The sequence below is a fragment of the Dermochelys coriacea genome, chromosome 4 (assembly GCF_009764565.3).
Source record: "Dermochelys coriacea isolate rDerCor1 chromosome 4, rDerCor1.pri.v4, whole genome shotgun sequence".
Lineage (NCBI taxonomy): Eukaryota > Metazoa > Chordata > Testudines > Dermochelyidae > Dermochelys > Dermochelys coriacea.
The window spans coordinates 76879654-76893111 of record NC_050071.1 but is presented as its reverse complement, the minus strand read 5'-3'; the positions used below and the strand labels follow the sequence as shown (position 1 = coordinate 76893111).

The 13458-nt window shown below is 41.4% G+C and overlaps 1 protein-coding gene and 1 long non-coding RNA gene across 5 annotated transcripts in view; both read left to right on the top strand.

Moving 5' to 3' along the window:
• VEGFC (vascular endothelial growth factor C) overlaps positions 1-13458 on the top strand; it is a 137199-nt gene that overhangs the window by 17727 nt on the left and 106014 nt on the right. The gene's annotated exons all lie outside the window — the stretch shown is intronic.
• LOC122459941 lies at positions 6482-13144 on the top strand. Its single transcript, XR_006280929.1, has 2 exons — positions 6482-9621; positions 12165-13144. It is a non-coding gene; the product is annotated as an uncharacterized LOC122459941 (long non-coding RNA).

The window sequence follows — 13458 nt, the reverse complement described above, 5'->3', positions numbered from 1 at the left end:
AGGGTAACAGAGAGAGATAAAGAACGGATGTTGTTTGAATGCCAGCGAACACCGGTACCGTGTGCTGCAATGCTTTGTTCCGCAGTGATTCCTGACTACGTGCTACTGGCCTGGCGTGGTAAAGTGTCCTACCATGGAGGACGAAATAAGGCTGCCCTCCCCAGAAACCTTCTGCAAAGGCTTTGGGAGTACATCCAGGAGAGCTTCATGGAGATGTCCCTGGAGGATTTTCGCTCCATCCCCAGACATGTTAACAGATTTTTCCAATAGCTGTACTGGCAGCGAATGCCAGGGCAAATGAATCATTAAACACGCTTGCTTTTAAATGATGTATAATATTTTCAAAGGTACACTCACCAGAGGTCCCTTCTCTGCCTTCAGGGTCAGAAGCCCGCCTTGGGTAGATTCGGGGGGGTACTGGCTCCAGGTCCAGGGTGAGAAACAGATCCTGACTGTTGGGGAAACTGGTTTCTCTGCTTCCTTGCTGTGAGCTATCTACAACCTCCTCCTCATTATCATCTTCCTCGCCCCCAAAAGCCACTTCCGTGTTGCCTGCCTCTCCTTCGATGGAGTCAAAGCACAGGGTTGGAGTAGTGGTGGCTGCACCCCCTAGAATGGCATCATAGAAACGGCATGTCTGGGGCTCTGAACCGGAACGGCCATTTGCCTCTCTGGTTTTTTTGTAGGCTTGCCTGAGCTCCTTAATTTTCATGCGGCACTGCTGCGGGTCCCTGTTATAGCCTCTGACCTTTATGCCATTGGAGATTTTTTTCAAATATTTTGGCATTTCGTCTTTTCGAACGGAGTTCTGCCAGCATGAATTCATCTCCCTATACAGCGATCAGATCCCGTACCTCCCATTAGGTCCATGCTGGAGCTCTTCGGTGATTCTGGGACTGCATGGTCTCCTGTGATGATGAGCTCGGCACGGTGACCTGTGCAGGTGAGCTCGCCTCGCTGGCCAAACAGGAAATTAAATTCAAAAGTTCGCGGGCCTTTTCCTGTATACCTGGCCAGTGCATCTGAATTGAGAGCGCTGTCCAGAGCAGTCACAACTGAGCACTCTGGGATAGCTCCTGGAGGCCAATACTATCGAATTGTGTCCGCAGTACCCCAAATTTGACCCGGCAAGGCCAATTTCAGCGCTAATCCCCTCATCGGGGGTGGAATAAATAAATTGATTTTAAGAGCCCTTTAGGTCGGAAAAAAGGGCTTCGTCATGTGGCGGATCAGGGTTAAATCGAGATAACACTGCTAAATTCGACCTAAACTCGTAGTGTAGACCAGGGCTTCGTTCGGTGTTGTGGGCTGTTGTCCACTAGAGACTAGGATGTTACCATCAAAGTAGGTTTCACTGGAACTCTAAGAAAACATTTGGTCTCTGGAGGCTAAAGGCAAGTTCATTAACCAACTATTCCATGTAACTTGCATGAAATCTGTTTGATTGCATGCTCACTATTATTTGGATATCACTACTTTGAATATTTCTTGCTAATATGTACCTTTTTTGGAATTGTTCATATTTATAATGATATAACACACAAGAAAAGAGATATTTCAGCAAAACCAAAGGAACAGGTATTTTTAAATGATAGAAACATATATCTGTTGGCCCAAATGTTCTATATTAATGCCAACTGCTTAAAAAAGTTATAGTTCTAAGTTTCTTCATAGAACTGTGCATTTTTTGTAGATTCACTATTTATATTCAAGTCTACAGAGTGGTAATTTCCTATGGAAGCTAAAAAAGAAACGTGCCAAGCAGTTCCATGCTGTCTGATTTATATCTCTGTCTTTTTAATGTCTACTCTACAGACTTAAATTGACCTATGTTAGGCTGACTTACAGCCATTGCAGTAATTACTGTGATGTTTCAGGCACACTACGCTTCTTCTTTTGGTGGTGCATGTCTTCACCAAGAGCGCTTCCACTGACTTAAGAAGGAGCAGTGTGGGGGACTGAGACCCCGGGGGTCTCAGCTCCACATGCAGCACCCCGCTGGGAGCCTGGCTGCTCCGACTGGCTCTGGGCTCTTGGCTCCCCACCCTCATAGCTGCCCACCCTCAGGCTCTCAACCCCCCCGCCCCCAGCAGGGAGTAGGGAGCCTGAGCAGCAGCTCCGCGGGGATCTGGGACCTGGGGACAGTCTGGCTCAGAGCGGGGAGTGGAAAGCCTGGTCAGCATAGCCCAGCTGGGAGTGGGGAGCCTGGGCAGTAGCCCAGCAGGGAGCCTGGAGGCAGCTGGGCTCTAGCTGGAGCCCAGCCCCCGGGTGACACCAAGCTTTCTTGTCAATTCTGGAGCTGTGAAATTGACAAGAATGACAGCCAACAGCCGATGTAAGTAATGCAGTGTCTATACGGACACTGTGTCGCCCTAACTACACCGACACAAGCCCTATGCCTCTTGTGGAGATGGAGTTATGTCAGTGTAATAGGGCACTTATGTCAGTGGGAGCAAGCTGTAGTGTAGACACTGATATAATTAGGTCAACATAGGTTGATGCAACGCAGCTCTGTTCGTGTAGACTATGCCTAAGAGTGTATGTTTTTAAATTACCACAAAGCCTACAGTCATTTCCCAGAAAAGGCAAATTTTTCATACAAGAGCCAATTTCAATCAATATACCACTGTAACTTGAACATGATTGTTCACATCACGTCTCATTTTGAACTACTTGATAAGATTTCTACTTCACTTTGTAGAAAGGTATTAGTTTATAGTCATTGTAGATTTTCATTTGCAGTCTTCTTCTTTCATATGGCAACTTAAAAAGCCCCATTAAAGGTTGATGTTCACTTTCGTCATCCTCTCTATGGCTTCCAATGACATGGAATGAATCAGGGCTGTCCCTCCAGTGAAGGATCTTAGATGGCAGGAGTTCTTTAGATGCTTCATGGTTTAGATGTTCATTTGCAGTATTATTCTATTACTTTTATATTAAATATATCCTTTTAATATTTTAATATTCATGATTTGGAAAAAAAACAGAAACAAAAACCCAAGCCTAGGAAGAAAATCCTTTTGACAGGAGCGTTTTAAAGAAGAAATAAGTTTATGGAAGCAGAGTTTTTGTAAAAGCTATCTGAAGAGAATTGTAATTTCTTAATTTATCCATGAGAAGGTTGTGTGTGTGCTGGAGCACTCATCTTGTATCTGCTTACTGTGCAACCAAATCTTTGTTTATTTTAAAGTAACATGAAGAGTTGTAGCTGCCCTTGAATGGGCATGGGAGGGATAAGCAATTTCTAAATATCCTCCCCCCACCCCCAGGCCACTGCTGAGTGGCCTGGGAATGTAGGCCTTGCTCCTTCCTAGCACTTTTTGGGGACACCGGTGGTGTCAAAAAGTAGATGGGAAGAGGTGGATTGAGAGATGGGATCATGGCTTTGCTTTCCCTATGCACCAACTAGCAACAGCAATCTGTATCTTTCTGATCAGCAGCCATGGAAATGATCGGGGTCTTTATTACAACTAATAAGAATCTTGTCGGTTTCACTCTGCGGCTGATTTGACCAGCAATAAAGGCACTCATGATCCAGAAGAGAGGAGGACCTAAAAAACAGGTGAAAGGAGGGAAAGGGGTAGAGTGAAATAGTAGATGCCTTTCTTTTTCCAAGCATCTAGGGCAGAGTAGTACGATGATAAGAGAGTATTCCCCTGACCCTCACAACAGCTTCTCCGCAACAGGAACAGGGTGGGAGGAGGGAGAGAGGAGTCCCCTCGCTCACATTAGAAAGGAATTTGTGGAGGTTGGGCCATTCCTAGGAAGGGAAGGAAGAGAGAAGCTATCTCTTACAGGAGCCAGGAGGTAAGGCGTGGAAAGAGAGTCCCACATTGATTGGACAATATTAGTAATAGCACAAAAGGTGGTGTCCTTGGGTATGAAGGAAAGCAACCTATTAGAAATGCCAGAGGACATGGGTTATGACAATGAGTGTATTTCTCATCAGATCACTGCTCTTATCCTAAACTCTGATTGCAGAAAGAAGATCCGTATTTTTCATGTTTCAGAGTAGCAGCCGTGTTAGTCTGTATTCGCAAAAAGAAAAGGAGTACTTGTGGCACCTTAGAGACTAACAAATTTATTAGAGCATAAGCTTTCGTGAGCTACAGCTCACTTCATCAGATGCATCCGATGAAGTGAGCTGTAGCTCACGAAAGCTTATGCTCTAATAAATTTGTTAGTCTCTAAGGTGCCACAAGTACTCCTTTTCTTTTTCCGTATTTTTCATATAAACCTTTAGAGAATTGGTTTAGTACCTTCCCTAGTTGGTGTCTGGTATTTGTTTCAAGCCCTGAAGTACTTTATTTGGGCAACAGGAATGATGTTCATGAACTATACTTTTCAAAATATATTTAGAAATTATCAAAATGATCATCCTTTCAAGATTATTGCAGTTCGCTGAGAGAGAAGTTGACCAGATCAGTTTGACAGGCCACAGAGTGAAATGGTGAGTGGGATTAATACCCAAATATAAAACAATTAATCATAATGTCAGACTGCATTTATGACTAGGTTAAGTCAGCACCCTGATTACTTCATTACAGTCCTTTCAAATATTCATTTTAGCATATTACATCCTTTATTCTTTAAAAAATGCCCCATGTTTTATTTAAAAGTTGGAATACTGTTTTAGACCTGTGATTACTTAGAGAGCATAATTTCATGACTGGATGGCTCTTATTACTTCCTTAGAATACATATGAATGCTGTTCTTTCAGAGGCACATCTGAGGGTATGATTACTAAGCCTTCATGCTCATCAAGTTTTTCTGTCTGGCATCTGTACAAAATGAGATATTTTTATGAATCCTGTTATTTTCTGAGAGTCATGAACTATGACCCATATATTTAATATTTATTGTGACTTTTTAAGAGTCAAAATTACCGTATATACTCATTCATTTGCCCGTTCGTTTATAAGCCAACCCTCCCAAGATGGATAGGTAAAAATAGTAAAAACTGTATGACCCTTTCATAAGCTGACCCTATATTTCAGGGGTTGGCAAACTTCGGCTCCCGGCCCATCCGGGTAAGCTGCTGGTGGGTCGGGACATTTTGTTTACCTGGAGTGTTCACAGGCACGGAGCTCCTCAGCTCCCAGTGGCCGCGGTTTGATGTTCCCAGCCAATGGGAGCTACGGGAAGTGGCGCCACTGAAGTTAAGCCTCCAGGTATTACAGCCAAAGTAGTTTTCATATTTTTGGCCATTTTTTTTCACCTCATCCATCTTGTGTGCCCTGAACATGTCCCAGACGAGCGTAGCAGGTTTCTTGAAAAGTGTTCCTGGTCTCTTATTCCACACTTTTTCCAGCCATTCAATAGTCCCACTTTCATTCATCCATCCCTTTTTGTTTGCATGTACAATGACACCAGCAGGATATTTCATGTTTTTAGGCAAGGTTTTTCTTTTAAAAATAACAACAGGAGGGAGCTTTGATCCATTTGTCAAACACGATAAAGCCACCGTAAAATGGATTTTTTCATGGCCAGTGGTTTTAGTTAAAACTGTTTAAATTGAATATGCCTGATCTTGTCTAGTCCCAGTGTGGCTTCCAAGATTAATAAAATTGTTCCAACGGTTCATGTTCTTTTTTTCATCTCTATGCAGTTCCTATCTATAATGCAGGTACAGAAATAATTTTCAGCATTTAGAAAACAAAACTAATTGTTTCAAGGTTTGTGATATAGTTTCTGGGAGTTTAATGTAAATTCCTGTCAGGTTGTATCATTCAAACTTGTCACATGAAAAGCAAATTGGAAGAGTAAAATACATGAGAGATGTATGTGTTTTGTTCTGTTCGTTGCTTTACTTTCATCCTGTGAATTTTAATTAACCAAGTATAAAAATATTGCTGCATTGTGGTCAGATCCATGTGGACACTAGGCGTGTTTCTTTCTGGATGTGACTTAGGCACTCGTTTCTGCTGTTTTTTCTGTAGATTAGTAGCAGCTGTTTCTTGAACATGGGCAGAGCAGTACAGACAGTCATTGGGCTCAAGACTTGGGTAGAGAGGGTAGTGTCATAGGAAGAGCAGGATAGGATCTTTAGCTTTGGAAGTAAACTGCTGGAGAGACAACAAGCAGGAGTGAGTGAGTGATAAGAGATGTGATTGGAAGCTTCCTACTTGGGTGACAACCAGGGAGGTACCTACCCAAAGGTCTGAACTGCTCTGGCCACATAGCAGAAAACAATTGCCAGGTTAAAAAAATGTACCTGTTTGTTGCTTTTGCTTTTGCTTTTGTTTTTATCCACCATAGCTGCTACTGTATAGTACAGATACTGAAGCAAACGGAGCTTCGGCTTGGCTTTGCTGGTTTTGAACCAGTCATGTTCCTTTTACACTGAAAAGATCTATACTCTGTGTGTAATAAACTTAACATGATACAGTAGTAATCTTAAAAAGAAAAGGAGTACTTGTGGCACCTTAGAGACTAACAAATTTATTAGAGCATAAGCTTTCGTGAGCTACAGCTCAGTAGTAATCTTATTCACACAAGGTATAGTATCCCATATTTTCTTCAGATCAACAAAAAAAAAATTGGTTTTGTTTTAACTCAGTCTTTGTGGCAATGTATTTATTTGTGCCACTGTGTAGAATTTTCTGTATTAGAGTTGTGTAAATTGTACACAGAACAAGGACTTTGGAGCCAAACATTTTTTCTGTGAACAACATGTCTCCAATTAATTCCCCGCAACTGCCATTTTATTTCTAATTTTTATTGTATACATACATTGCTGATAAAATCTCATGCTATTCATTCAGCAGTTGCTCATGCAAAGATTTATCATGCTTTTAGAAAATCTGTTCACATTTTTTAACTTAACTGCCTCATAAGGGAGCTATGAAAAATACTTTAATGGTGATGCATAGTAAGGTGTGTTCATTAACTGTCTCGTATAATTTGATTGGGGATTTCCGTTTCTCAATTTATAAATTACGATACAGTGCTGAGGAATTTAGTATGTGGAAATGAAGTCTTATTATCATGTTGATTTGATGGCTGATCTTATGGCAGAAATTCTAAAGCCAATGGTTGAGTGCTGTACAGGAATCTTTGAAGGAGAGAAAAATAACAAACTAACATTTTTATAATCATTAACTTGCCAAAGTTGATTTTAAACCCCTTACTTTTAGCCAGAGCTAGTAACATGCCAAATCCTTTTAAAAATCCAAATTTTGTGATGGCCCACTCCAGCCATTCTGAAATTGAAAGCATTCCTATTAGCAGAACCACCCCAGTGGCAGCACAGACTTGTAGTGGATAAGCATCCTGGTTGTCTCCATTAATCAAGTGACAGAGTTGAATGTTTTACACTGTGAGAAATTGTAGTCTACTTTTTGGATAATATTAAGATCAGATTGTTGGCCCTTGTGGTGGCTTAACTGTGTCTGGGAAGAACAAACTCAACCAGAGAAAACTGCATTTCAGCCAGTTTTACTTAGGGGCTGTCTGCATATGGAAATTTACCAACATAATTATACTTCCATAGTTATACTGGCATAATTCCCCATGTGGACACCCTTATTCCAGCATAAGTGTGGCTTTGTCTAGTTTAGCTTGCGTCACTTTGAAAATGGTATAAACTAAACTGGAAAAGGACACTTATTCTGGAATTAGAGTGGGGACTTTGGGCTTTTATACATTTAAAACACTACAGTGTAGACGTTGCCTACTCCAGTGAGAGGGATTCTCCTGTCAGTGTAGGTAATCCACCTCCTTGAAGAATGGTAACTAGGTTGTTGGAAGAATTCTTCCGATGACCTAGTGCTGTCTACACAGGGACTTAGGTCGGCTTAATTATACTGCTCGGGTGTGTGGATTTTTTCTAGTATACCTGCTGGTCTACACTAGTATAACTATAGTGAAATAAGTATGTCAGTAAATTTCCATGTGCAGGCAAGCTCTTACTAAGATTATGTTGTGTTTGGGAATCTTTGGGTTCTTGCCAATAGAATTTTCTCTATTCTCTCACTCCTATTTAATATGTATACATAGGCCTTATTGAGAAAATAGGGGTTGCTTGTTGAATAATATAAGTCTTTGTAGTCTCCAAAGAAATGAAATCAAATATTCCTTGGGAATTATCATTGTTTATGGCCTCTGCAAAGTGCTACAATGGATAAAAGTAGAGATGGGGGGAGAGAAAGAAGGCTTGCATATAAATATATACTTACTTCCTATTTCAGTATAATGGGCCGTTCTCTTTATACTTTGCCCTTTGTCCTCTTATATATGGATAAAATTTGGTGTTAATAAATCACAGGATCCTAGTAACTGCCATGCTAGATCATACCATTGGTTTAGCTAATCAGGCATCCTGCTTCCAGGAGTGATTCATGGTAATTTATTAAGCATCATGTTGGCTTTCTTTGTAGTGAATATTACTGTATGTGTGTGATTGTTTAATGACTTCCTTTTATTAAACAAGGATAATTACTATAACAAAATCCATGCATAGTTTGTAAACACCTAAAAATAAATTGACAATTACTATGCCCTTCCTTTGAACAATTGTTGCTAATTATTTTAACATATGGGATGGGAGGTAATTGGCCAAAAAGTGTTTTATGTAAGAGTACTGGTGCATGAAAAGAATTCTAAAATGGATGTGATCTAATTATTGGTTACTTCTTATTTTCATCTCTATTCATGCTGTTTGAATTAAGCTTGTTCTCAATTAAGTGAATTCAGTAGCTTGAGAATCCCCTAAATACTGTTCAGATCTATGAACCATGTTGTGTCCTCCTTTCATATGGATGATGTGGTTCCAAGGGCTAAGTTCTCCCTTGCACAAAAATACCTTGTGTATGCATGAAGAAGGTCCATAAGTTTCAACATGCAAAGGTTGAGGTTTTTTCCTCAGCATTCCACCATCAGGATGAATAGGGCAGATTTTTCCGTATTAAACTAATTGCTCGTGCTGGTGTTTATTAAACCAGTTTCTGGTCTGAGAATACCTCCACCACATACAGCTACCTTCCCTTTCTCCCTGGCAGTACAGTGCATCAGATGCCTGTACCTCTCTGTCCTCCACAATAGCAGCTGCAGAGGAGATTTCTGGTAAGCTAATTTTCTTGGAGCAACATTAATGCTTGGAGTTTGTCTTCACTTAAAATGCTTACAGCAGCACAGCTGAAGCATTGAAGCTCACCACTGTAGCACTTCAGTGTATTCACTACCTACACTGACAGGAGGGGTCAGGATAAGTAATCCACCTCCCCAAGAGGTGGTAGCTAGGTTGACAGAAAAATTCTTCCGTTGATCTAACACTGCCTGCACTGGCTCAATCTAACTTTTTAGTGCAGACCAGAACTTGATCAGTATCTATAGTGCCTGAAAGGGAGCAGCCCACAGGGAAGGTAACTCATTGACTACACCGACCCTGTAATCTTTGCAGAGTCTGATACAATGGAGTGCTTACCAAGAGGGTCTTATGAAGGATTTGGGGGCTGAGTGGAAGCATGCTGTGGATTAGACATGTCCTGACAGGCCTAGAAGGTTGGGGTGGAAATTGTCTGTATGTAGCTATGACCTCAGATTTGATTGTCCAACAACAAAAAGTGATAGTCTACATTTTCATGCTGTGGGGTCATTCTTCTGTGGAGCAATTCTTTCAGGTAAATTAGAATTCAAAATAGTTGCTGTTGATGATGATCTAAGGCATTTCTCTGTATTCTGCTTGTGCTATTTTGGACGTTTGTGAGAGGTTGCTTATTTTTATTCACTGTTTTTAGTTTGTCTGATGACTTTCATTTGGATTTATATGGTTTATTTTGGCCTCTCTTCCCATAAGTCTGAACTTAGAATTTATTTCAAATTTAAGCAAAAATTCTAATTCTAATATCAGTAATGCTATCTGGTATACATATATATCTGATCATATGGAATAACATTAGCCTCATCCTCATCTGTTGATGCTGTTGAGTGCTCATTATGACCATGTCTGTGAACTTTGCTTTGTTCCTGATCCCTCTTTTAACATAGGGCTTTTAGTGTGTAATTTTCAGAATTTTTATAAAAGCAGACTGAAACAGTATTTCTATCATGTGGTGGCATATTGACACCCAAGTGGGTCAGTAGCAGGGTTGGAATATTTAGATCCACCACACTGATATTTGCCACTTGAGCTGACAGAGTAACTGATAACAATAGTAGGTTGTCATCCTCTGTGTGGACCAGTAGAAGGGGATGAGATACACACTTTGCCAGTGGGTTTCACAGATATTTGCTAATAGCAGAAGAATGGTGAGACTCTGGGATCTTAGGTTGAATTCCAGGCTCTAGTGGGCACAGACAGTTGTACACATTCCCTCTAAGTATGACTCCTTCTACCCTGTCGACTACAATTTGTCCCAGTCCTGTCTCTTCTCCTCACTTTTTTCATTCCAGACCCAATATCCTCATTTAGCCAGACCCAGTCTCTGCTCTTGTGACTTTTCATCCCAGTCCCATTCTCCTTGCCCAGCCAGTCCTACTTTAACCACTCTGGATTCCCAGTACGAGTTTCCTCCCCTTCCAGCTCCTCATCATATTTGTCTGTCTCCACCCTGGCCTCTAGTTGACTCCCCTACCCACATTCCCCATTCTCACTGGCTCCCAATCTCCCACCACAGGGCCCTTGTTCAATCTCACTGTCCACTCCCCCAGCTTCTTGTCTGCCCAGCCAGTTCCAGTTCTCCCCCCACGCCCTCTCTCTTCATCTGATCTGTCTCTCTCCCCACCCCTCATCTTTCTTTCCCCACCTCACTGATTCTCAGTCCTAGTCTCCTTCCCCACCAATCTCAGTTTCCTCCAGCTCTTCATCTGAGCTCAGTCCCTCTCCCCTCGTTGCCCCCCAACTCCCAGTTCCAGCCTCCTTACATAGCCAGTCCAACTTCCTTTGGCTCCTACTCTCCACCTCCATCTCTATTCCCAGTATTCCAGTTTCCCTCTCCTCTCCTCAGTCCCAATTTATGCCATACTATCCCCTTATCATGCTCCTTGTTCCAATCTATTCATCCTCTGAGCCCCACAGGTCTGGCTTTTGCCCCCTCTGTATTTGATTCTGGCAGCTTGCCCCTCCATGCTACCCAGCAGCAGGTTCACTGAGAGCACAGGAGAGGCAGTCTCCCTGCTCTCAGTTTAGATGTCCAGATCTGATATATCCTGCAGTATCCTAGAGATGCAATTGCCAAGAAAGTCTTGCTCAGTCCCAGCCTGGAGCATGTTTATTGTAAATGGAATCTTCAGGTAATTTAATTGCTAAAATCTAAGTCAAACCTTAATTCAGCTCCCTTGTTTGTATGTATGTATTATGATAGCCTCCAAACACATGATCATGTGCTAAGTTTTCCACAAGACCCTGCTTCATTCAGGAGATGTTCTGCTCCCAGGCTGTTTGGACATATCCTAAATTACAAGTACCTGACTTTGCAACTTTAATTTAGTGGGTTTTTAAAATGTACTATTATATATTTTACTTCAGCTGTTTTAGATTGCATTAACAGAGGCATAGCATGCAAGCATGCAACTTCAACTGTGTTCAGTTGCATTCACCACCCACATCATCCTTGTCACCACTGCTGAACTAAACATTGCTGAAAAGACTGTGCTAAACATAAAAAATGTGCCTGTGTCCTCAGACCAAGGATGAGAAGTTAGATGTTACAGTCCTGCATGAAGTAACAGCCCCGTTACTTAGTGATGAGTTATAAATAAGACAATAGCTGAGGGAGGAGATGGAAAAGAGTGAGGAGAAAGCAAGTGACAGGACAGGAAATCAGTTTATCTCTTGTCCGGCTATGCTGGAAGGAGGATAGGAGTCACAGGATAAGATATAATTAAACGTCACAACTTTATTCCTAAATGTCTGGGAGTACCTGGCAGATACAAGTGTACAGTGCAGATAATTTCATAAGCATTTCAGTATATACCAGGGTGGGGGAAAGCCTGCTCTCAGCCTTTCCCCTTTACCCATCCTGGTCCCCAGCCAACCCACTGCTGGGACCTCGCTACCCCTCTCCTTGAATAAAAGTAAAGGAGAGTGGGTTGATTTCCTGATGTACCAGACACAGGAGCCTGGAATCTGTCCCCACACCCCCATTTCCACTCCTTTAGAGAATACTTCCTTTAAATCCTTTACAAGTCCATTTTGTCTGACCATTGTATCCCTTCCTTACAGAGTACCTACACCAGACATCTACCCCAAGGAGGCACCAGCAATTAGCTTGACTGCCTCTCCCTATTACTGAGCCAGGTTCCAGACATCTACTGATGGCTTCTTTCATATTGGCCAAAAACATATCTGCTCCCAAGTCTGACAAGTAGACTCCCCGGCGGAGAAATTACAAGCCCCTCTGTGCCATCTATGAATTTGGCTACCTTCCTATTCATATCCCATGGGTATTCAACTGCTTTGGATGGATGGAAGATTGAACTGACATTGCCTGAAATTAATGTGGCTGTTCTTGTTTAATCATTTTAGCATATATAGAGTTACCTTACCTTTAGAAAACATCCTTGTATGTGTACTAGCAGAAGAGTTGATAACAATACATCATCCTTTCTGTCATCGAAGCTCATAACTTGGGTGTCAGCTTCATCTCCTGCCTCTCATTCCCCCATAGGCATTGAGACCATTTTCTAGTCCTTTGTGCCATGATCCTGCAAAGACTGTAGCATGAGCATAATTTTACAAACATGACTAGTCCCATAGACTTCAATGGAATTACTGTTATATGTAACATTATGCACATGCTTAATTCTTTACAGGATGGAGGCCTTCTTGGATAAAGTTCCTAATCCGTTTGCCCCAGCAGTGATGCCAGTCTTGACGCTCCCTTTGTCTTTTTTTTATATCAACAGCTCCACTCTTTTCATTGAGAGAGGGAGACCTTTTTGCATAGAATGCCTGCCCTACCTCATTTAAATCCCCATAATAACTTAGTCAAGAGCATCCAATGTTGCATGTCTGTCTTTCAGTTTTTATATTCATTTTAAAACTTCAAAACGTTAACTGATCTCATTTATGTTACATTTAACTTGCCCAAGATGACACATTAAGTTGTAGACCTGTGATTTGAAACTAAGTCTTCTGACTGCTAGTCCTGTGCTCAATTTGCTAGTTGTCCCTGCAGTAAAAAATTATTTGCAAAAAACCGACAAGGTCTGTCTTCTGATTCTGTGAGGGAAGTCAGTTACCACAAACTCATCAAATCTCTAAGAGTAACATTTCTTAGTTAATTTCCATTTCAGAGCAAGTAGAGAGTCATAACATATTGGGCCATCTTCTCTTCTCGTTGGTCCAATAAATTTTATTGGTTCTAAAAAACTGTCTATGGATTTAATACCTAATTTTATGATGATGGAATTGCAGATATTTTAAAAAATAAAAATATTTTTAAAAGGATCCAGGAAACTTTCCCCATTGGATTATAAGAATTTTAAGATAGATTGAATTTTGACCTTCAGACATT